This window comes from Danio rerio, chromosome 11 (genome assembly GCF_049306965.1).
Source record: "Danio rerio strain Tuebingen ecotype United States chromosome 11, GRCz12tu, whole genome shotgun sequence".
In the NCBI taxonomy this organism is placed as follows: domain Eukaryota; kingdom Metazoa; phylum Chordata; class Actinopteri; order Cypriniformes; family Danionidae; genus Danio; species Danio rerio.
This window is the reverse complement of record NC_133186.1, coordinates 41,041,950-41,065,683: the sequence shown is the minus strand read 5'-3', so window position 1 is coordinate 41,065,683 and position 23,734 is coordinate 41,041,950. Positions and strand designations below refer to the sequence as shown.

Here is a 23,734-nt window from a genome sequence, read left to right as displayed (position 1 = left end):
AGCAATGATGAAGTCATCCTAGTCCATAAATTCTCAGAGAGATTCCTTATGAATTAATTGGTTTGTACATCATTGATACTGGGGTGCTCTTGGGAGCCGGCGTGCACAAAGCAAAGCGTTCACTGCTGCCCTCTTATTATAAAGCCTATAAGCATTTGCTTAATTTTAGATGCAGTATCAGTAATGAATCAAGTTCACATTTCGGTCATTTGGCACCTGATGGACTGCTGGATTTGTTTCAGAATAATAATTGGCCTGGAAAAGCGGAGAGGCGGATGGGGGGGAAATATGCAGTAGGAAAATATGAATTCTGACTTTTGAGTTTGACTTTTGATTTCCCAACTTTTCTCTAACGCCATGACAAAATTGCTTATAGAGGCCACATGATGCTCTTTTAAAAAGGTAATTATTTGGTTCACTGGGTATACTAGATTGCTTTAATGTTAAAAAAAAAAAAAAAAACATTTTTCACATACTGTACATTATAATGACATTTCCTTTTGCACTCATCTCTCTCTGAAACTCTCTGATTGAGCTTCAGAATGTGTTTTACATATATTTTACATATTTTTTGAAGCACAGCATTAAAACTGTTTAAATGAGACATTTAAAAAAGAAAACTGATTAGAATTTGAGAACACTTTTACAAACCTTCCAGTTACCGGTGTTAATCTTGCACCTGGCAATTTCCTTAAATATCTAACAAACACTTTAGAGTCTAACTTTAAATGGCACCTATGATGAAAATCTTCTTTTGTAAGCTGTTTGGACAGAACTTTGTGTAGGTATAATGTGTCCACACGCATATTAGGGTGATATAAAGACAATAATTCTCTTTTTAAAAATTTCCTAATGTTAAAATAGCATCCAAATCACTCCCATTTTGAGGCCCACCACAACTTGACATAGGAGTTAGAGCTGTATAATCAGGCCTTAAAAGTTAGGCCGAACAGAATTCGGCCTGAGCTTGACAATTACATTTTGATTGACAGTTTTTTTAAAACCCTAACCTGTTTACAGCCCGACGTGATTCAAATGTGCACATGCACACAGCTCTCCTGCCTTTTTTCAAGAATGAATCGTTTAGGCTCTGAGCACGGGAAGACACCCTAACTCGTGTTACTCCCCTTATCAGGATAAAGAGAGATAGGGTCCGAGCGCAGTGTCTAGCCTGGCTCCAGAACGCTCCCCCTCAAAATTTAAATAGGTATCTGGTTTAATAGTGTGGAGTTGGGGTGGTGGAGGGACGCTGAAATCGAGAGAAAACGGAGGTATGACATGTTTGACTATTTATTGGGGCTAAGCTAAAAGTGCTCAACAGACTTGTTGATTGGCAGAACATACTTAAAAATGCTAAAATTCAACTGTTTAACTCTAGGGGAGTCATACACTCAAAACACTCATATTCCCAAAAAACTTAAAATAAAAAATAAAAAAATAAAATAAAAACCAAGTGTTTTTGTGAAGCCTTGTTTTTTTGCACTTGCTTTTCGAAGGGTATTTCTAATATGCCACATAATATTTATGAAAGTTTTCTCTTAGACAGTATAAATCCCCCTTGTGGAAATCTGAGGGTTTTTTTTGTAACTATGCAGATCTTACACATGCACAGAAGATACATTACACACTAAAGGAAAATACAGCCTCTTTAATGAATAAAGGTCCTGATTTCACATTGACTTCAAAAGGGGGGGGGTGTAAGTACTACAGAAGCAGTTCTTGTGTCATCCATCTCTTTTATCATGATCTGAATTGCTCTCCGCCTTTGCTTGATCTTTTGTCTTTTATTATTTATCAAAACCCACTTAGATGGACCATAAATTAAATGCACAGACCTTAAATGATTTAGGATGACCAAGATCAAGATTGGGGATGAATCACACGGTTCACCCCAGTGCAGTCAATCAATCAGTCTCTCAACTAATTCTGCTTCAGGACACTGATTTTCACACTGGTGATTCTCTTTTTGGAGCCAAAATAATCATGATGAAATTTTGAGTTCTGTTTTTCATGTTTCTAAAAGCTGTTCACACACTGCCAATAAAACCACATGAAATGCATAACAAATCTTCCATCTAACCCCTGATTTTGTACATAAAAATTAAAACATTTAAGTGAACTATTTCCAACTATATAGTAACTTTTAACTACAACTGTCCATAACTGGACCACAAATCCTGTCATGCACCACACACACCTGTTCCAGTTTTCCTTTGATTACACACCGGGAGCTGCTTAAAGACTAAATATACAGCGCACACACACACACACACACGCATGCACACACACGCACACACTCTGCTGAGTCTTGTTTAGTTTACACCATGTTACATTAGACCCTTACCTTGTTTTATTGTTTATCCTGCCTGCTGCCTGTCTTTGACCATCTGCCTGTTACCTGGCGATGCATCTGGATTTCTCTGTATGTATCATTTTGTCCCTGTTTTGACTCTTGCCTGTCTGACTGCTGTTTCTAATAAACACCACGTGGATCCTCAACTCCATTGTCCATCGTCCTTCAATTACAATAACAAGCACAGTGCAAATAAATCAATACACATAATTGTTTCATATTAACATAATACACTTTTGTTGGTATGCAAAATGGCATTAATCATGTCACTCACAAACACAGTTTTTAATTCCATCTAACTCTTAATATATGTAAAATTACTTTCAAAGTACTTTACTTAAAAGTAACTAACACATTTGGTTACTTTTTAGATTGTAATATAACACTTTTTCCCAGCACAGCTCACAAATAATAATTATTTCATCAACCTCAAAACTATAAAGAACGCAAATAGGGATGCACAAGTTCCAATTGCAGGATTTCCAGCGATTTTAAATTAATTTAAACGATTTGGAAACAAGAAATAATTGTTTTTACTGCATTTAATTATTTATACAATGAAGACTGTACAGTGGAGTTTTACATTTGTTACATTAATTAAATATCACCTTTAACAACTATAGTGTGATGCGATCAAGCGGTACATCCTTAATAAACTGTCCGAAGTGCACTGCTCTCTGGGGTTGTGCTCAAAACACCCGCTGACTGCCTGGAGCTCAGATGCATGCATATGCTGCAGTGCATGACAGAGTGTATGTGTGTGTGTGGATTGGGTCACACGATGTTCATTTTCAGCAGTATAGTGTGGACAGAGATATTTTCAGAAATGCTAGATAAAACGCCAGTGTGGACGTGAATTGTTTTCATTCTAAAATGCTAAGACATATTAGTGCAAACGGGGCCCGAGTGTGTATTTTTTGTGATCGGGTTGCTGCTGCGACGGGGGTGGGGTGGAGGATCGTAATGCCAGATCAGCATCATGATATCTATCAGCCATCGGCAATGGACGATGGCATCGTCTATTGACCCAACACTAATTCCAGCCCCAACCCAGTACTGAGAAACACCCATACACTCTCACATTCACACACATTCGTACACAATGGTCAATTTAGTTTACCCAATACACCTATAACGCATACGTATGGACTGTGGAGGAAACCAGAGCACACGGAGGAAACCCACAACAACACGGAGAGAACATCTAAACTACACACAGAAACGTTAACTGGCCCAGCCAGGACTCAAACCAGCAACCTTCTTGCTTTGAGATGACGGTGCTAACCACTATGCCACCATGCCGCTGGTACTTCAACTAAAGCATTACAAAAAAAAAAAAAAACACGCAAAGACATAAACCTAGTTTGTCAAGATGCATAAATGATGTGAAATTGACTACTTAGGGTTACTGGGCTTCTGTTTATGTTTTGAATATTATCTCCATAAGATAATAAGTGCATGTTATCAGCCAGTTATGAGCAGGCACAAATGTGCAGCGGCTCCAGTGTGGTCTCCTCTGAACAGATGTGGACACAGACGCCTTTAACACGAGTCAAAAGGACAGGCTCTTTCTTCTCCCTCTTCTCTGTGACTCACAATACCTTTCACTGCGCTCCTGCTCCCATCCATTTTTCAGGGCTGGCAGAGCTGGCGCGAACCGGGCCTTGATGGACAGCCCGCAGCTCAGGACCCAACATTACCCGCTCCCTTTCTCCTGGAGCCTGGTGGAGGGAAGATAATTGACAGCGAGCTCTTTTCATTTTTTTTCTCCTGCACATGCTTTTTTTTCTCCCCACACTACTTCTTCTACATCCTCTGGTGGAATAAAAGTGTGCCTATCGAAATCCCAGCAGAGACCGCTTGTTATCTACTAACAAGATATCTTAACTGTGGGTTGAGTGCTGTGAGGACGACTATATGGCAAGCTGTTTTTGCATTCAAGTATATATGTGGCGAGGCAGTGGCGCAATAGGTAGTGCTGTTGCCTCACAGCAAAAAGGTCGCTGGTTCGAGCCTCGGCTCAGTTGGTGTTTCTGTGTGGAGTTTGCATGTTCTCCCTGCCTTCGCGTGGGTTTCCCCCACAGTCCAAAGACATGCGGTACAGGTGAATTGGATAGGCTAAATTGTCCGAAGTGTGTGTGTGGATGTTTCCCAGAGATGGGTTGCGGCTGGAAGGGCATCCGCTGCGTAAAAACTTGCTGGATAAGTTGGCGGTTCATTCCGTTGTGGTGACTCAGGATTAATAAAGGGACTAAGCCTAAATTATTACATTATATTTACCAGAAATAATATATTTTAACATTTTTAAACATAATTGTTTTAATAACTAAATACTAATTACTGGTTTATTTTTTTTTATCTTTGCCATGATGAAAGCACATAATATTTTAGATATTTTTCAAGATACTAGTATTCAGCTTTAAGTGACATTTAAAGTCTTAACTAGGTTAATTATGGGCCGATTGCAATGAACGCGCTTTTACATTCCAAAAATGCGAGGTGCACCATACTGCCTTTTTTGTTGACAAGAAAAAAAGAATAAGCATGGTGCGCCTTTTACATCGCAACACAATGACTCAAAAAGTTGGGTATTATGCAAACTGTTGCTGATGATACTGGTATCATATTTAATAATATTGTAAAATTCCAGATTTGTGAGTCATACAGCGCTACACAACTCAAAACCGCAACCACTTGTCTCGTCTCTTCATCTTCAAAAGTCGATGTTGTTGTCTTGACAACACAAACACTGCAGGCACTTCAACAGATACCCCACCTCTGCTTTCATTTGATAAGAAAATGAAACAGAAGCGAATGAGGTAACATGCTTTTTCCTCTAAGAGTTGACGTTTTTCAACTGCAAGCGCACAGCATGCAACACCAAAAACGCGAGGCGCAGCAGGCGGTTAAAATGTGAGACGCGGAGGGCACATAAGCAGCGTGCAAAATGCTCACGGTAAACCATTCAAAATAGCACCTCTCAAAGCAATAAAGCACGTTCAGTGTGATTGGCCCCTAAAGGGGGTCGCACACCAGAAGCGCCACTCAGCGACGTACCACATTGCATCATGCAACGCCATGTGTTCAGGGCCAGCGCGTCCATAGAGACGATCTAGGCGGCCGCCTAGAGCGGCAGTATAGGGAGGGCGGCATCCGCGACACCTCCCTTACCACCCGCGTCCTCAGTTATGTCCGCAACACCTCCCTCACCACCCGCGTCCTCAGATATATTCACGCATAGACGACAGAATAGAGAGGGCGGCGTCAGCGACACCTCCATCAGCACCCACGTGTCCTCAGTTATATCCGCGCATAGGGCGGCAGAATTGAGGTCTGCGACATCCGCGCGTCCTCAGTTATATCCGCGCATTGGGCGGCAGAATAGAGAGCGCAGTGTCACACCTCCCTCCCTCGCGACACCTCCTTCCCTCCCTCAGCACCCGCACGTCCTCAGTTATATTCGCGCATAGTGCGCTGGAAAAGAGGTCCGCGACACCCCACTTCATTTTCATAACCGGTCACTTTCGTTTTCACATTGGGGTTGAGGCTCCGGCCCTGCATGTGTTTCAGAATTGTAAACATAGGTTTCTATCAGGGCACGCACACCGATGTCCACGACGGCCAAGGACACTGTTCATATTTCTGCCGCACCAAAGGGCATGAATGTGCGCGTCTGGCATGCGATATTTTTAGCTGTCATGTGCGCCCTGTGTTGCGGGGCTGAGCGGCACATCCGGTGTGCGATGACCTTAAGGGGGCTAACCTCAAAATGGTTATTAAAAAAATGTAAACTTTTATTCTAGCCGAAATAAAACAAGAACAAATATTTTTTGCTCCAGAATAAAAAATATAGGAAATACTGTGAAAAATTCCTAGCCCTGTTAAACATAATTTGGAATACATTTCATTCATTCATTTTCTTTTTGGCTTAGTCCCGTTCTTAATCCGGGGTCGCCACAGCGAAATGAACCGCAAACTTATCCAGCATTTGTTTTTACGCTGCGCTGCAACCCATCTCTGGGAAACATTCATACACACTCATACACTACGGACCATTTAGCCTACCCTATTCCCGCATTCCGCATATCTTTGGACTGGGGGAAACTGGAGTGACCAGTGGAAACACACGAGAACGCGGGGAGAACATGCAAATTCCACAGAGAAATGCCAACTGACCCAGTCGAGGCTCGAACCAAGCGACCTTCTTGCTTTGAGGCGACAGCACTTGGGAAATATTTTAAAAAGAAAAAAATATTCACAAGAGGGATAATAGTTTTGACTTAAACTGGAATTCCTGATGTCTAAAATTGCCACCGCTACTAGTTGATAACTAGAATTCACATTTTAACTATATTGTAAACTGAATAGCATAAACATATACAAGTGTTCATATCCTGAGACTAAGTAATGCCAAGTTGAGAAATCACTAACCAAAGCCTGTCTGCTGTCTGTCTGTCAGCTGTCTGTGATTCAAATCATGGCATGTGAAATGTTATCTGATGGAAAATAACATCAGCGATCACCTACAGCCAATGAGAGAGCAGCATTCACTAGTGTGGGTATCTGCAGGCCAGTGGGAGGTTGAGGAGAAATGAACAGAGCTTCTTTTTAGCCTATTTGGACCCAAGAAATGAAGTTAAAACTAGTGTAAATTTGGCAGGAACACCCGTGTCTGTTCGACGTGTCATCTGACTAATACCACAACCAGGTCGAAAGAGAAAAAAAGTTCTGAAAAATTGCTAATTCTCTTCAAAACCCAGGTTAGCAAAATAAGTAGAATTTCTACCTTACTACAGGATTCTTTCTCATATTGTAGTTAATAACAAAAGATTTACTATGTGACCACTCGTTGTTTACATGTCACTTCTCACGTCTGTTTGGTTGCGAGACGTAGTTTGTGGACCAAGACATAGTTGTTGGCGATTCTCCTATTGTAAAGTCATGCAGTGTGAACCACCCTGTCCTGATCCAACTTGCAGTGTAAGCACAGCAGGGACGAAATGCTAGCCCAGATGGTCTTGCAGTGTGAAAACATCTGTAACACCACTACTTTTTTAAATCGTGCAGTCTGAACTTAATATATAAGAGAGAAAGCAGCTTGCCATAGTGGGGGAAAAACAATAAGATGTCTCAGTCTGGGCTCCGGCTGTCTGCTATGGAAATGGAGTTGTGCCCTGATGCATTGCGCACACGTCTGACAGACGGCTGAAAGGCAGCGAGTGAGATTTGAGCTTTTATTGGGTCGCAGTTTGCCGGTCGGTCGTACGCAAACTGTAATTAAAAGTCCAAGCAGAATGACACGCAAGTCATTCAGTCTCCATTCAGCTATCGCTCTATAATTTAGCATCCCGTTACAGCACTGAAACGGCGCTAGACATATGATACTATGTTCTATGTGACGGCAGAAAGGTGTCCGTCTCTGGAAACAACTTATTTAGGTACAGTGTATAACTAAGTTTAGTGTTCACTTTTTGCTGCCAGTTAATTAAATGAGTTGTGTAATATTTAGCTTTTTTTGTTGTTGTTGTTGTTCAAGTTGTTACTGAAAAAAATTTATTGTATTTACAAAATGTAAGCTAATGCTCAACTTACTTTCTTTGCTTGTTTGTTTAAATTAAGCCCATATAAATTGTTTGCAACCACTTACCTTAAAATTTTTTATTAAATGCAATGAATCGTTTTTTTCAGCGTATGATGTCGTTTTGGCTGCATTGTGGCACAATGGGTAGCACATTAGCCTCACAGCAAGAAGGTCGCTGATTCAAGCCTCAGCTGGGTCAGTTGGTGTTTCTATGTGGAGTTTGCATGTTTTCCCTGTGTTGGTGTGGGTTTTCTCCGGGTGCTCCGGTTTCCCCCACAGTCTAAAGACATGTGTATTGTCACGGTTGCAGGTTTGTGCGCTCTTCCGGAGTGTCTGTTTGATCATGTGGGTTTGTTTGGATTTTGTTGTCCACATGTATTTGTTTTGGTCACGTGCTATGACGGCACTCAGCTAGTTTGATTAGTTCGCCAGCTGAGGCTTATTATCGTGCCTATATATGGGCGACATTTTCTGTGTTTCCTTGTCAGTTCGTTACGTGCGTTTATGTGTGCATTTGTCTGTGCTCAGGACCGTGAGGAGTTACCACTGGACCCTGTTTTCCTGTCTGATCCCTGCCCTGGTTTCTTCTAGTCCTAGCACCGCACTCACTCTTTGCATCTATTTTGACTGTGTCAAATAAATATTATTTTTTCACTCGCACTTGGATCCATCTGAACATTTCTTTGATTGTGACAAAACGAACGGACCTTTACCATGGATCCAGTGAGTGCGTTACAGATTTCCGAGTTCCTCACAACCAGCAACGCCAGGATCGATCGCCAGGATGAGGCTTTGGCCACCACAGCACAGGCTTATATTGGTACAGTGTATAACTAAGTTTATTTGTTCACTGTTTGCTGCCAGTTAATTAGATTTGAGTTTGAGGTGTGTAATATTTAGCTTTTGTTGTTGCTGTTCAAGTTGTTAAAGAAAAAATATATATTAATTGTATTTACAAAATGTAAGCTAATGCTCAACTTACTTTCTTTGCTTGTTTGTTTAAATTAAGTCCATATAAATTGTTTGCAACCACTTACCTTAAAACATTTCTTGTAAATGCAATGAATCGTTTTTTTCAGTGTATGATGTCGTTTTGGCTGCATGGTGGCACAGTGGGTAGCACATTAGCCTCACAGCAAAGAGGTCGCAGGTTCGAGCCTCAGCTGGGTCAGTTGGTGTTTCTATGTGGAGTTTGCATGTTTTCCCCGTGTTGGTGTGGGTTTTCTCCGGGTGCTCCGGTTTCCCCCACAGTCTAAAGACATGCGTTATTGGTGAATTGGGTAGGGTGCTAAATTGTCTGTAGTGTATGTGTGTGAATGGATGTTTCCATTGCAGCTGGAATGGTATCCGCTAAAACATAAGCTGGATAAGTTGGTGGTTCATTCCACTGTGGTGACCCCAGATTAATAAATGGACTAAGCCGAAAAGAAAATGAATGAAGTAATAAACGCAATTGCAAATTTTTTGGGACAACTTAATTGTTTTATGTTCAATCCACTTATATTTAAAAAAAAACAACAAAAAAAAGATTAGCTAATGCCGAGTTCGGCACGATTTTCATAGTGGCGACACAGATATTTTTTTCACACTGCATGACTATCTGGGATAGCACTCCGTCGCTGTTGTGTTTACACTGCAAAATGACTCGGCGACAGTGGATTTCACACTGCATGACTTTTACAATAGGTGAATCACAGACAACTTTATCTTGGTCCACAAACTACGTCTCACAACCAAACATACATGAGAAGTGACAAAGAAACAATGCAATGATATGTCGTATATCTTTTGTTATTAGGGGTGTCACGATTTTGATTTTTTATCGAAATCGATCGAAATTTATGCTCAATTTCAATTATCAAATCAAAAAATAGAATCGTCGATGCTGCCACGCCCCCATGTCACGTCAGCTTGGCTTGCCAAGCGGGAAAAAAACAGGCTTGTTGAAGTGCTTGTTAAACTGCAGAAGCAGGAGACCAGTCGACAGAACTTAAACCCTCTCCTCTTTCAATGAAGTCGCCGGTGTGTAAGCATTTTGGATTTATAGTGAGTTATGTTAACAACCTTCGTGTTGTCGACAAAATAAACACAGTTTTGCAAGCTCTGCTATGTACGTATTACGTACGGTTCGTCAGATAGACAACACCGGCATCGCGATCCTACGCCCGCCCCCATTGCAAATCCGCTCGCGAAAAGTACACACTCAGGCCCTGTTTACACTGTCTTTGTTTTTAAATGGCATTTTAGAACGACAACGCTTTGACATCCACAGTGACGTGTAGCATTTCTGAGCAGCCCTCCTTCCTCACTACCTCTGAAAATGCACATCACGTGACCACACAGACAAAGACGCACTCACAGCCATGCGCTCGAGACAGCAGGTCCAGGCAGTCAGAGGACTGCTTCAATCTTTCACTCACTTGTACTTAGTCATTTTAGCGAACACCTCAGATACTGTTGGCTGGTTCCTGTTGGTTGTGCATCTTTTTTTACCGATGCCATTACAACGACACAGATCCCAGATGCCTATTCACCAGTCCCACAGAAAAAGTGATTGACAGGTGGTAATTATGTGTGTATCTTGCCTTTATTCATTTACTGTAGGATTTGTTTATGGGTAAAACAAAGACCATGCAGGTCAGGTAGTTTTAACAGTAGGCTACAAATAATTAATTTGTCATTAATTAATTAATTATTCATAATCGAAAATCGAATCGTGCCTTTAGAATCGAAAATGTAATCGAATCGAGGATTTGGAGGACCGTGACACCCTTATTTGTTATTAACTTCATAATGAGAAAGAAGCCTTTAGTGGGGTAGAAAATGTACTTATTCTGCTAACCTGGCTTTTGAAGAGATTTGTAACACAGATTAGTGACACTGATAACAGAAGGTAGGATCCAAATGCAGGCTTATTCAAAATCAGGCAAGCGATGGTCAATTCAGGTGCAAACAGATATATGTAGACAATCCAGAATCGTAATCAAACACAGGCAAGGGGTCAGAAGGCAGGCGGCAAACAAGGACAAAAGGATAAACTAGGCTAAGGTCAAAACACAGAGAAACAAGACAAGGAAAACGCGTTGTAGTGTTATTTTTACAGTTAACAAGACTCCGCAACGTGTGTGGAACAAAGGGGTATAAATAGTCCAAACAATCATTGTGTGAGTGGCTTCAGCTGTGAGAGTGCAATCAGTGTGTGGCATGACTGGGTGTTGTAGTCAATAACATGGCAGATATGTAGTTCAATGAGTGTGAATGTTTGTGTGTGAATGTTTACCAGCGAAATCTGGTGGTTGTTCGCTGGTGAACATAACAAGATTTAACATATTCTCTTCAACTTCTTTTACACGGTAAGATTTGAATCTCCGACAGCTCCAATTATTTAGCACGCCAAATATCTCACAGGTTTTAGGGACTCTTTGATAGTTCACACTGTGTGATTGTTACTCAAATGAATGAGCACCAATTTGTCTGCGATTTCTCAAAACCTGTAGTCTGAACTCGGCATAACATAATAGATTTGTGTTGGGCCAACATGAAGGAATTGTGTGGAACCCAGCACCTTTTTGTAGTGAACCATATCTTAATATCAATAGTTGAACACCAACTCAAGGATGTTCTGTTACTAATGTCGTTAAATTTGCTTTCCTTCATTTATTGCTGTTGATATGTGCTGATCTGTAAGCATTAATTCAGCCAACTGTTGAGGTCAGCCAACTGTTTTTCTGTGTCTTCCTCGTTCTCAGTCTTTGATCTGATAAAGCTTTGGCATATTAACCAGAGAAACCTCCGGGTTACAGTAGATGTGAAATCTATTTTTAAAGATGTGTGGGCAGAGATAGCTCCCTCTTAATTAAACCTGAGAGCCCTCTTGTCCTGTTATTAACTTTGTTACTTGTGAAACAGCTCTGTGGAGTCGGCAACAGAGCATAATTCACTAAACATTTGCTTCAGCTTAGTACACAGTATTACAGAGCAAAACTAAAGCCTCCTGCTGATGAATTAAATATTATCATTATTTTATGATATGAATTTATCCAGCAAAGTTTTCATATGACCAAAAGGTCAGTAGATCTAGCGTTCTTAAGGAAAAAAAGCACTAATTTATTAGACATAAAAGACAACTCAAGATTCAATAAGCGAGTTCTCTGAATAAGTGAATCTGATTCAAATCACAAGCAAGTTCATTGTTGTATAGTGAATCGTTTTGAGAGACTCGTAAAAAATAATCAGTTCATATTATCATGAATCAGTTCATATTATCAAACAATAAGGTTAAGGATGCGTTTATGGTGTGTAATAGTGCTACACTAACGAAAACATACTATAAAGCAGCTTTGAGGGTAACACTTTACTTGAAGAGGTGTTCATAAGACTGTCATGAAACCTTTATAACCATGACATTGAGACAATTAGATTTTATGTGTGTCAATTAAGTGTCATTCATTCATTTACGACCATTTAAATGCAAAGATGATGTTATGATAACTTGACATACAAATACATCACGAGCTGCTTTTGTCTGTCATAACAATTTGACCAAGACAATAAAACTTGTCATAAATCTGTCATAAACATGATTGTCATGAAGCCACTATAAATGTCATGAATTTTAAACCAGCATTATTTAGATTATATTTTAACTCAACTACAGTGGTACAAGCTGAAATTGTAATAAAAATGTCTTTAAATATTAATGACGCTGTTAAAAATTATTTGACACTTTTAATAAGCCATTTTAATGATAAATATTATTATAAAAATAATATTGATACGATTTGATACGATTATGATGGCCAAACAGTGTCATTCATTCATTCATTTTCTTGTCAGCTTAGTCCCTTTATTAATCCGGGGTCGCCACAGCGGAATGAACCACCAACTTACCCAGCAAGTTTTTTATGCAGCGGATGCCCTTCCAGCTGCAACCCATCTCTGGGAAACATCCACACCCACACTCATACACTACGGTCAACTTAGCCTACCCAATTCACCTGTACTGCATGTCTTTGGACTGTGGGGGAAACCAGAGCACCCTAAGGAAACCCACGCAAAAGCAGGGAGAACATGCAAACTCCACACAGAAACGTCAACTGAGCCAAGGCTCGAACCAACGACCTTCTTGCTGTAAGGCAACAGCACTACCAACTACGCGACTGCTTCACCCCAAACAGTGTCATATTTGCATTTAAAATGACAAAACTGAGCAAATTTGGTGATGCAGTGGTGCAGTAGGTAGTGCTGTCACCTCATACTGTATATAAAGTTTTAAAAAAAATCTGGAATTTTATGTTTGTTTGTTTTTTTTTCTGACAGCTGAAGTGACGCAAAAAAACGTAAAAATAACGGCCAGTAAATTTTAAAAAATTACAGTAAAACAACAAGCATTTTATTACAGAAATTTCCTTAAATTTAAATTTCCAGTAAATTTTTGTAATTCAGCTTGTTGTTTTACAGTAAATTTCTGCAATTCAATCTGTTTTTTACAGTAAATTTCTGTAATTCAACCTGTTATTTTACAGTAAATTTCCGTAATTCAATTTGTTTTTTACAGTAAATTTCTGTAATTCAACCTGTTATTTTACAGTAAATTTTTGTAATTCAACCTGTTATTTTACAGTAAATTTCTGTAATTTAACCTCTGTTTTTACAATACATTTCTGTAATTCAACCTGTTATTTTACAATAGATTTCTGTAATTTAGCCTCTGTTTTTTACAGCAAATTTCTGTAATTCAACCTGTTATTTTACAATAAATTTCAGTAATTTAACCTCTGCTTTTTTACAGCAAATTTCTGTAATTCAACCTGTTATTTTACAGTAAATTTCTGTATTTCAACCTGTTATTTTACATTAAATTTCTGTAATTTAACGGCCGTTATTTTACTTTTTTTCCGGCACCCCAGTTGCCAGAAATAAACTGTAAAATTACAGATTGTTTTTACAGATATATACAAGTATAAAATTGCTTGCAAATTTCAGTGATAATTAAAATATATTTGTTTTTGTTGATAAAGTCACAATTTTAAGAAAAAAAGTTATTATGTTATAGAAACAGAACTGTGAGAGAAAATGAAGTTATGAGATACCAATTTAAATGTTTAAGTGCATATCTAACATTTTTTTCTCTAAAAAAAAACTGCCTTGTGATTTATTATTTTATAATAAACTGCTGGGATGTAAAAATATAAGAAAAAAATTCTAAAGTTGTCTTCAAGTCTGCACTGAATTATTATTATTTAATATCAATCCTGATTCAGCGTTGTCAGAGTTCGAGCTTTTTGATTTTCTTTCTTTTGTTCTGCATAACTTTATGTTAATGTCGCTCATGTTCCACAAAAGAAGAACGGGCGGATATTTTTCATGTCTCGCTCATGATTAGGTGCTGACTCTGATATAATGATGATGACGTGCATCTTCCTGTGGAGCTGGTGCGCACGTTCATCTTCTACAGCTCCTCTGGGACTCGCTAAACCCGCTGGGACTTTCCCTCCATACTCTCAGCACGGCTATTTGTGCTACACCTTGTTAGAACGAGGCAGAAAAGTGCAAGAAAAATGCGTGGGGTTGAGGAAGGCCAGAATGGAGTGAACTATAAAAAGAATCCATCACTACTGTATTCAGGCTGGGCTCAGGAATAGCTAGCGAGTGCTATTGGTAAACAGCCTGTCGGTTAAGGTTCACATAACATGATTACGGAAGCGAAAATGACGCAGAGCTAAATCTTACTTAATGGGGACACGTTCTCCTTCAAAACAAGGCATGAAGCAAATAAAAGAGCAACTCTGGCTAACTCACCTTGATAATTAATCAAAGTTTGTCAAGGAAGCTTAAGGGAAAGTTTGAAGTACTTTTAAAATTAGCTTGTAGGTTTTCGGTTTAAAGTAACAGCTTGATTGCCTTGGTCTGTCAGAAAGATGCATGTTCATAGCATGTTTAGCTATGCTATATAGCACTATGTTAGAATGTTTTCACATGTTGTCAGCATAGTTTATCACATGCTGACAATGCCATTCTGTTCATATGATAGTATGTTCTTGATGGTTGCTACCATATCAAGTTGCTGATATTCTTGCATGTTTACCACTTCACTAGCATGTTTTAGGCGAGAGGGGGACGAAAGTACCATTTTTTCATAAAAACGAGAAAAGATAATGGTCACTATTATACACCCGGCGCAATAAAGCAGGAAATGTAAAGCAGAGATGTTTGTTGTGATTTGTTGTTATTTTTAGACCAGCGCAACACAAATTTTTACGTTTTCCACCATGTTGTTTAAATAGCAAATCCATTTGTGCCACTTTGTGGACTCATACGTGTGCCGGTCTAGAAAAGAGGTGTGTTAAGGCACATCGTTGGTGCGTTGGTGCGGTATTTTGAGGAGCTGAAACAGACTACGCCACTGACCAACTAAAAGCTGCTCAATAGTCCAGTGCAGAGCGCGTTAGTAGCACAGATGCTCAAACGCTTAATACACCAGCACGTACAGCAACACACAAAAATCTGTGCATACGAAAAAAATTAAAGGATTAAAATGCTTTAAAAGTTATGATTTACTACATAAATATAAACAACTCTATCTCCTTGCCTTCTTCATGTCATTGGGGGGGGGGTCTTTTTTCAATTCATTAAGTAATTTGCATTTTTATTATAATTTTCTTTTTTATTAGCAGTATTGTTTATTATTTGCGTATTTATATTTGTTTTAATAAAAACAGGTTTAGATTTTTCCACCTGTCCTGGTTTTGGAAATGTATGCCAAATGGGGCATAAGAAAAGGATGCGTGTTTGGATAGAACTCAGTTTTTCGACCACACTTCATTATTATTGTTCATTTATTTGTTTGCTGGAAATTAGAGCCAAATTTAGAAATAGTTTTGAAACAAATCTTTGCGCTTGACAAACAAAATTAAATGTGTAGGCTAATGGATGTCTTTACTGTAGTGCGTACAACACCATTTCCTTATCCACAAAAGGAGTAAAGCAAAGAGTAAAAGTAAAAAGAAAGTAAAGAGGCTGAATGGAGGAGGCTCGTTCTATATCCTCAGGCAGATGGTCTGTTAAAGTTTTTCTATTCAGTTTTTGCACTTACAAAGTCCACCATATAAAAAAAGCAAATGAACCATGGTACAACGCAACCATGGGCCACGGCTCAAACTTGGGGTGTCAAAATTAATCCTTTCTTTGGTGCACTGCGATGCAGATGCGGACAATTCAGTATCGGTTCAGTAATAATCATAACCGGTTATTGTGTACTGATATCATTTATCTCATGCTATGGCGAGGGAGGCGAGTATGAGTATTTACAATGCTCCAACTACTTAAAACTCAGAAACTGGGCACAATTTTACTGCGTGTGTGTTTGCTGGATCAGTCTTTCACTGACACCTACAGCAGAAACCCCCATTTCACTGCGATTGAGAGAATGAAAGTACTCCATTTCTCTCACTGTGGCCCATTTGACCTGCTGGCATGACTTTTCCTCTCCTCTCGGCTGTTTTACAGCGATACTTCTGGATACAGACACGAACGCACGCCTGCGGAGTTTTCTCCACCGTGTCTATCATAGATCAGCTGTGATCGCTGCTGCCGCCTGCTGCTTATCAATGTTACTCATCTGTGAAGATGAGTTCCGCTAGTGTCTGAAGGGAAAGACGCGTTCACATTTTGCCAAATCCAGTACTACATATTTGGTGAAGTATCGTATCGTTGTCAATGCGTTCAAGCAAAAGATCCAAACCCAACTCAATTAATTAATTCGACTGTGAGTTGATTATTTCATCAAAGAACCAATAGTTTTAAACACGATGCACTTTCAGATTGAAACCTCAGCAGGATGTTTTCATTGACTCTGAGCTGTGTTACACACTGCATAGAAGGTCATTTTCCGAACTTTTAATTTAATAACTATTAAAAAGCAGCACATTTAGAATTTATTGACCTTAGAGTCATTTATTGATTGCAAGAATTCAAATTAAGAGTTAACAAAGTTCTTTGATGCAACTAATATTTAATTTTGGTCATATTATTCTTGATTTCTTACATTGTTTTCCTAAAAAAAGAAAGCATTCTACATACAAATAAAATAATGATTGCTTGTATAGGGATATAATATGAATTTGGAGCATCTTACATTGTTAAATTTTACATTTTGAAGTATGAATTGCAAAATATAAGCATATTTGAAGTTAACAAGCCAATAATTAAAAGTATTGGTATTTAAACTAAAGTGTCAACTTCCTCCACCAGCAGCTGTTCTTCACATTTTACTGCCAAAACTACTACATAATCAGCATTAATATCAGACCTCCTAAGACGCACTTGAACACACAATCTCAGACAAAAGAGTTGTTCGTTTGGATTTGAAGTATTAAGACTGACTCTCTAGCGTTAATCAGCTATAAATAAGTCCGAAACGACAGTGCCACCCCCAGAGTAATCAGGACAGATAATGGAAATGTGTGTCTGAGATGATGCATTGTTAAATAGGCACTAATTCTGCACACACACAAAAGACTGTACAAGGACAGATAAAAGGATTAAGGCTAGTTGTGAGTAAACAGGAAGAGAGCGACGGTTGAGGACAGGTCCCACAAGACGCTGTTGCGTGTCTGTATAATACGAGTGAGTGAGAAAAAGATGTCTGCTGGGAATGGAAAGTCAGAAATGGCAACCGTGTTATTCAGTGGAGTGCAATTTGAGTTTCTTCTGAAGGAGTTCAGAAAGCCTCGTTTATAGCGACACCGGTGGCCATTAGGTGAATTGCAGCAGAAATGTAATGCTCGCATATAACGTTTAAGAGACAGTACGTGCTTCAGTAGCCCCTTTCACACATACAGACCTTTCTGGAAAATTACCGGCAATTTTCCGGAAAGGTTGTATGTGTGAACAGGCCCTTTTTGAAAATACCGGTAAATTCGTTCTGGCTATTTTCTGGAAAGAGAAGTTGTAACATTACCTGTAATTTGCCGGAATGCTGCGCTGTGTGAATGCAGAAGGAAGATTACCGGAAAGAGCGCATCCATGTCTAGAACGGGCTGACGTGAGACACCTGTTTTAGCCAATCAGAGCAGTCGGACGCATTGACGTGCGCGCGGTTTATGAGAATAAAAGCCTTTGAATATTTTTCCAGACACCTTTAGCTGATAGATGTTAGTCAGATAACGTTTATATGTTCCTACTTAATGCTAACTGCGTAAATAATTATCGATAAAATGTTTATGATAATCCGTTGTTTGTTTACCTTCAAGCTTTGCATGTGCCCGTGAGTGCCCATAGCGCCAGCACACACACACACATATCATGAACATCTCGACATGCGAAAGTGTTTCTCTATGTTTTCATTGGAGTTGTACTCAATACTGATCCATCCGAAGAGTTTGTAATGTAGTCAAATGTTTACAAACACAAGCGCAGCCGTTTAGAGGTCATTTCTGGTTAATGATGTCAGAATTTACCGGCATTTTGCGATGGATGTGAATGCTCTTTTCCGGAAAAATTCCGTAACATGCCGCCAGTGTGAACAGCGCTTTTTTGAATATACCGGTAAAGTCGTTCCGGAAATTTTCCGGATATTTACCGGTATCACTGTGTGAAAGGGGCTAGTGTCTCAACTTAAACTATTCCAAGGCAATCTCATGGCAATTCGTAACTTTGCAATTTAGTGGCTCATTCGTATTTGTACAATTTTGATATAATTAGTCTGTCCTGCAATGAGGGGTAGGTTTAGGCACCCGCTTTGAATGTTGAATGGCCGTTATTAGTGGTTATCAGCTGATAGATATGGGCCGGTAGGGGCCTTCTGTTATCCTTCATCCATATGGTTAATCAGCTATGCTAAAAAAGAAGACTCCAGATCCGGATTTGTTTTTACATTACTGTGATGGTTTAGGGTTGTGGTAGGGTTAGGGGACAAATTTAATAAATAATATAAATAATTCTTGTGGGTGACGCAGTGGCGCAGTAGGTAGTGCTTTTACCTTACAGCAAGAAGTTCCATGGTTCGAGCCTCGGCTGGGTCAGTTGGCGTTTCTGTGTGGAGTTTGCATGTTCTCCCTGCGTTCGCATGGGTTTCCTCTGGGTTTCCCCCACAGTCCAAAAACATGCGGTACAGGTGAATTGGGTAGGCTAAATTGTCCGTAGTGTATGAGTGTGAATGAGTGTGTGTGGATGTTTCCCAGAGATGGGTTGCAGCTGAAAAGGAATCTGCTGCGTAAAAACGTGCTGGATAAGTTGGCGGTCCATTCCGCTGTGGCAACCCTGGAACATGCGATGCTTCAACATGTACATTAACACAGGGTGATAGAAACCCAGCTATTGACAATCCTATGGAAGTCAATGGCTATAAAATATATTTTTATTTTTCAACAGAAGAAACTTAAACAGGTTTTGAACAAGATGAGGATGCGCAAATGATGACAGAATAGTATTTTTGGTGGACTATGCCTTTAGTTCTTTAAGAGCAACAAATTTCCAAGGAAATACAGGAAAGGCGGCATGAAAATTTCATGCCCTTTTACGTCTATACGCTCATTTTATATACATACATGTGGACGGCTGTCCTCAGAAGTGGTTCAGTGCTGGTGAAATGAGTCTGTCTAGGAGAACTAGAGCAGTGTGTGTGGGTGTTTGTATGGCGTGAGTCTGGGCTTCCGTGACTTACCCAGAAGCCCCCTGCTGTGAAAGAGAGCGCGTGCTGCATTCAACAGCATTAAAAAAGGATGAAGAGCATGCTCGAATGGGGACCGGGGCCACACTGACGTGTAATTGCCTCTTAAGTGCTGCACGCGCGTTCACTCAAGTGCCCCTTTAGATCTATGTTACGACTCAAGCAAACCTATCTACTATTCCAGCAGTCAAAACAATAGTAAACTTACTCCCCCTCCCCAGTCAGATACTGGACCACAAAACCAGTATGAATGAATGCAATTCAGCAAGAGGAAACATGCAAAGGAATTTTATGGTTCAATGCCATTTTTTAATACAGTAGTACGTTGTTGCCGTGATTTACAACACTGTAAAAAAAATTATAATCTTGCTGCCTTAGTTTTTTATTTGTTGAATCAAGCAACTTTAAGTTCTCTACTTGCATCAATTCTGAATACATTTTTAAACTATAAATTGTAGTTGAAACCTGATAAGCTTATTAAAATAGGTTAAAATAACCTAAAACATTGTCACTTCAGATCTATAAGGTTCTATCTGACATTTTTGTCAAAATTGAGTTATTCACATATTCTTATTAAATGACAACTTATCTACATTATGTGATGTTTTTGAAGTTGTTTTACATTAAGACTTTTTTATTAAAAAACAAAAATAGTTTATTTACAAAGTCGAACTCTAGATTGAATCTATAAGGTTCTTTCTGTGAGCCAATCAGCATTTTTAATGCACGCACAAGGACCAATCAGGATCAGCTTTTTTTGTCATTTCGCCAGACTGCTCCATTGACAGCGGGAAAGAACAGAAAGACAAAAATCACACAAAATCAGAGTCTGCTAAATAATGCTGCACCACACAAAACTGAGAAGAAACCTGAAACAGAAAAGCTGTGAGTAAATGTGATGATTTAGAAGCATTTTTGACATTGAGATGAAATGTTAAATTTTACATTGTTGAAAAAATAACAAATATTAAAAAAATGTTTATATTAAATGTGAAATATTTTTATTTGTGTGTATATAGTCAGTGCAACATTTTTTAGTGTTTAGTAAATTCCTATGCTCGTTTTCAGTTTTTTTTAAAGTCTTTAAATTCGATATTAAGCCTTGAAGGGCAAATACTTAATTTATTCATGGGCATATAATTCAAATCAATATAATTCAACAATTCATATAAAGCATAAAATGATATAAATATTAACATATTAATTAGATAAAAATTAACATGGACTGGACAAAATATTTAGCACAACCTTGTATGCTTAATTTAAACAAGAAAAAAAAAATCATCCTAAAACGAAATGTTACAGAAAGCAAAAATTTAACTTTCCCAGGCATCAACATATTAAAACACCAATTTATATAAATGATTCTTTTTTTTATATCCTCAATGAATGATTTGCCAGATAGAACCTTATAGTTCCAACCGGAAAATTACCTCTCAAAATTAAAAGGTTATCAAAATTAATGCATGAAAAAGAACTGTTACACAAATATTTGAAGCTTAATATCTCAAAATCATTTAGAACGCAGACACAACCTTATAATTCCAAGGTGACGATTTGTTGTCATGACTTGTACTGTATGTCAAATAATTTTTACAACAAAGGAACAAAACAGCAAGATAATAATTTTCTGAAACTTTAGGATATATAAAAAACAGAGTTATTTTAAACTGTAATGTTATTTCACCATTAACTATTAAATAATTGTAAACTGTGAAAATGAAAAGAAATTACTTTTTTAAAAATTGATTAAATTCTAGTATTAGTTTGATTTACCTCACCGAATAGTCATTTTATTTTCAGTGCACTACCACATCTTACTTTTTTTTTTTTTTTTTTTTGCTAAATTTCTACCAATTTCCTACAGAGAACTGTCTTTAAATTCTATCTCAAGGAACCTGCATCTGTGCTGTGCCTAAGAGGCTCGCATTTATGGTTTATATTTTGAATTTGAGCTGATCTTTTAATTATGACATCATTTCCATATCAAACCCCTCCGCCAAGGCTCCACCTGCTCCTCTTTCTCGATAAAAAGTCAGCAGTGTGATACTGACGTTTGGCATTTTTAGCAATGTTTACGGTTTCCTCCAGCACATTCATTATCTCCATCAGTCCACCTCCAGCGCACTTCTGCAAGTTATTTAGGGATCTGGCTGTCATAAATGTGTTTATGAATCTAATAACCACACTTTCTTTGGATTGTGTTTCCACGTTTATAAATAGCCCAGGTGTTGGTAAGATTTATAAGAGAGTTTTTGCGCCAAAACATCACAGATGCAACCAGACGATTCACACAAGGAACATAACTGAAGAGTTCATTCAAAAGAAAAGAAAGTTCTGTCATCATTTACTCACCCTCATGAAAATCGCAAACCTGTAAGGAAGACAAAAAGAGAAATGTTCAATAGTAATACAATTTTTAAGCAATAAAAATTAATTGGAGCTTTAAGGCTTTAAAAATAACACAAACACACTATAAAAGTGATATTACCCAAGGGGGCACCTTGATGTCAAAACGATATGAAAAAAAAAAAACGTGTCAAAAATGCTAATCAATTTGATGTCAAAATCTTGACGTCTATTTGGCATCCACACATTGATGTCGTTTTGGTCACCAAAATAATGACACAAAAAGTAATATGACAATATAACAATATTCACTACCTGCAAAAAGTCTTGTCGCCCATCCAAGCTTATATGAAAGGCAAAGGCCTTTAGATTACGCTTATTTCACCAAAATAAAACATGTTCATGCCTTGATTTTTCATGATTTAATTAGGAAAGTAAGGTCTGACTTTGCTTAGACAAAAATCTTTTCACTTAACAGAAATAATGTCCAGTATAGAACATAAAGTCATGCTGCAGTAGAAAGAGAATGAATATTGTGTCTGACTCCAATGAGCTTGGAGGACTGCATCCATACATCTCTGCAATGACTCAAATCCCCTATCAATAAAGTCATCTGGAATGGCAAAGAAAGTTTTCTTACAGGACTCCCAGAGTTCATCAAGATTATTTGTATTCATCTTCGATGCCTCCTCCTTCATCTTAGCCCAAACATGCTCAATAATGTTCATGCCTTGTGACTAGGCTGGCCAATCCTGGATCACCTTCTTTACTTTCAGGAACTTTGATGTGGAGGCTGAAGTATGTGAGGGAGCGCTATCCTGCTGAAGAATTTGCCCTCTCCTGTGGTTTGTAACGTAATGGGCAGCACACATGTCTTTATAGCTCATGCTGTTGATGTTGCCATCCACTCTGCAGATCTCTCACACACCCCCCTATTGAATGTACCCCAAACCATGATTTTTCCTTCTTCTAACTTGACTGAATTCTAAGAGAATCTTCTGCAGTGTTGGGATGATTGGGATGCAGTTCAACAGATGATTCATCAGAAAATTCTACCTTCTGCTACTTTTTGATTAACTAGAAGGCAAGTTATTATTTGTTGCTCTTACAACTGGGATTGACCACAAGACTTTTGTCAGGTAGTGTATATATTACAACAGGATATATTCATTTGAAAGCTTCAATGCCAAATTTACACTGGATATTGTGTCCCCACAATGCATGCAAACTACCTTGATATGAAAATGAAATCTAACTGGCATCTAAAATTGCTGCCAAATGTTAAATATTGCCAATGTTAGATGTCTTTTTGACATCAAGGGTACAGTAGTCTGCATTGTAAGAAAACAAAATCCAGTGTAAATGTGTATTCAAAGCTTTCAGATCAGGAGTGGATGTCAAATAGATGTCAAAAATGTTGACATGAAATTGATAGACATCTTTGACATGGTCTTTTTGTATTGTTAGTTAATTAACAAAATAAAAGGAGCATTTTTGATGTTTTATTTGTTTTTTTTATTCATGTTTTTTTTATGTTTTGTCTAAAATGAATAAAATTACTTTATTTAGGAGTGTTAGGTTAAACATTAAGTAAAAGGTAATTATCTTTAATCTGAATCTAGATTTAATTATTCAAGTAAAATTAAGCTTCTTAACATTGCCTTTATCAAATTAAGTATATTTATTGCATTGTTTGTGTGTTTTTGGTGCAGTTTTGATGTATTGTTGATGCATTTTTGCATGTTTTGTTGTTTTACATCAAGGTGTCCAGTGGATAAAA

At 38.4% G+C, this 23,734-nt stretch overlaps 1 protein-coding gene across 2 annotated transcripts in view; it reads right to left on the bottom strand.

Moving 5' to 3' along the window:
- epha8 (eph receptor A8) overlaps positions 1–23,734 on the bottom strand; it is a 266,646-nt gene that overhangs the window by 231,082 nt on the left and 11,830 nt on the right. Inside the window, exons 4-6 of one of the 2 annotated variants that reach the window (XM_073917077.1) lie at positions 21,961–21,979; positions 3,955–4,074; positions 2,345–2,516 (exon numbers count right to left, since the gene is read on the bottom strand). The gene's annotated coding sequence lies outside the window, so the exon portion shown is untranslated. The remainder of the gene's footprint in view (positions 1–2,344; positions 2,517–3,954; positions 4,075–21,960; positions 21,980–23,734) is intronic. The other variant, XM_073917081.1, reaches the window with a different exon arrangement.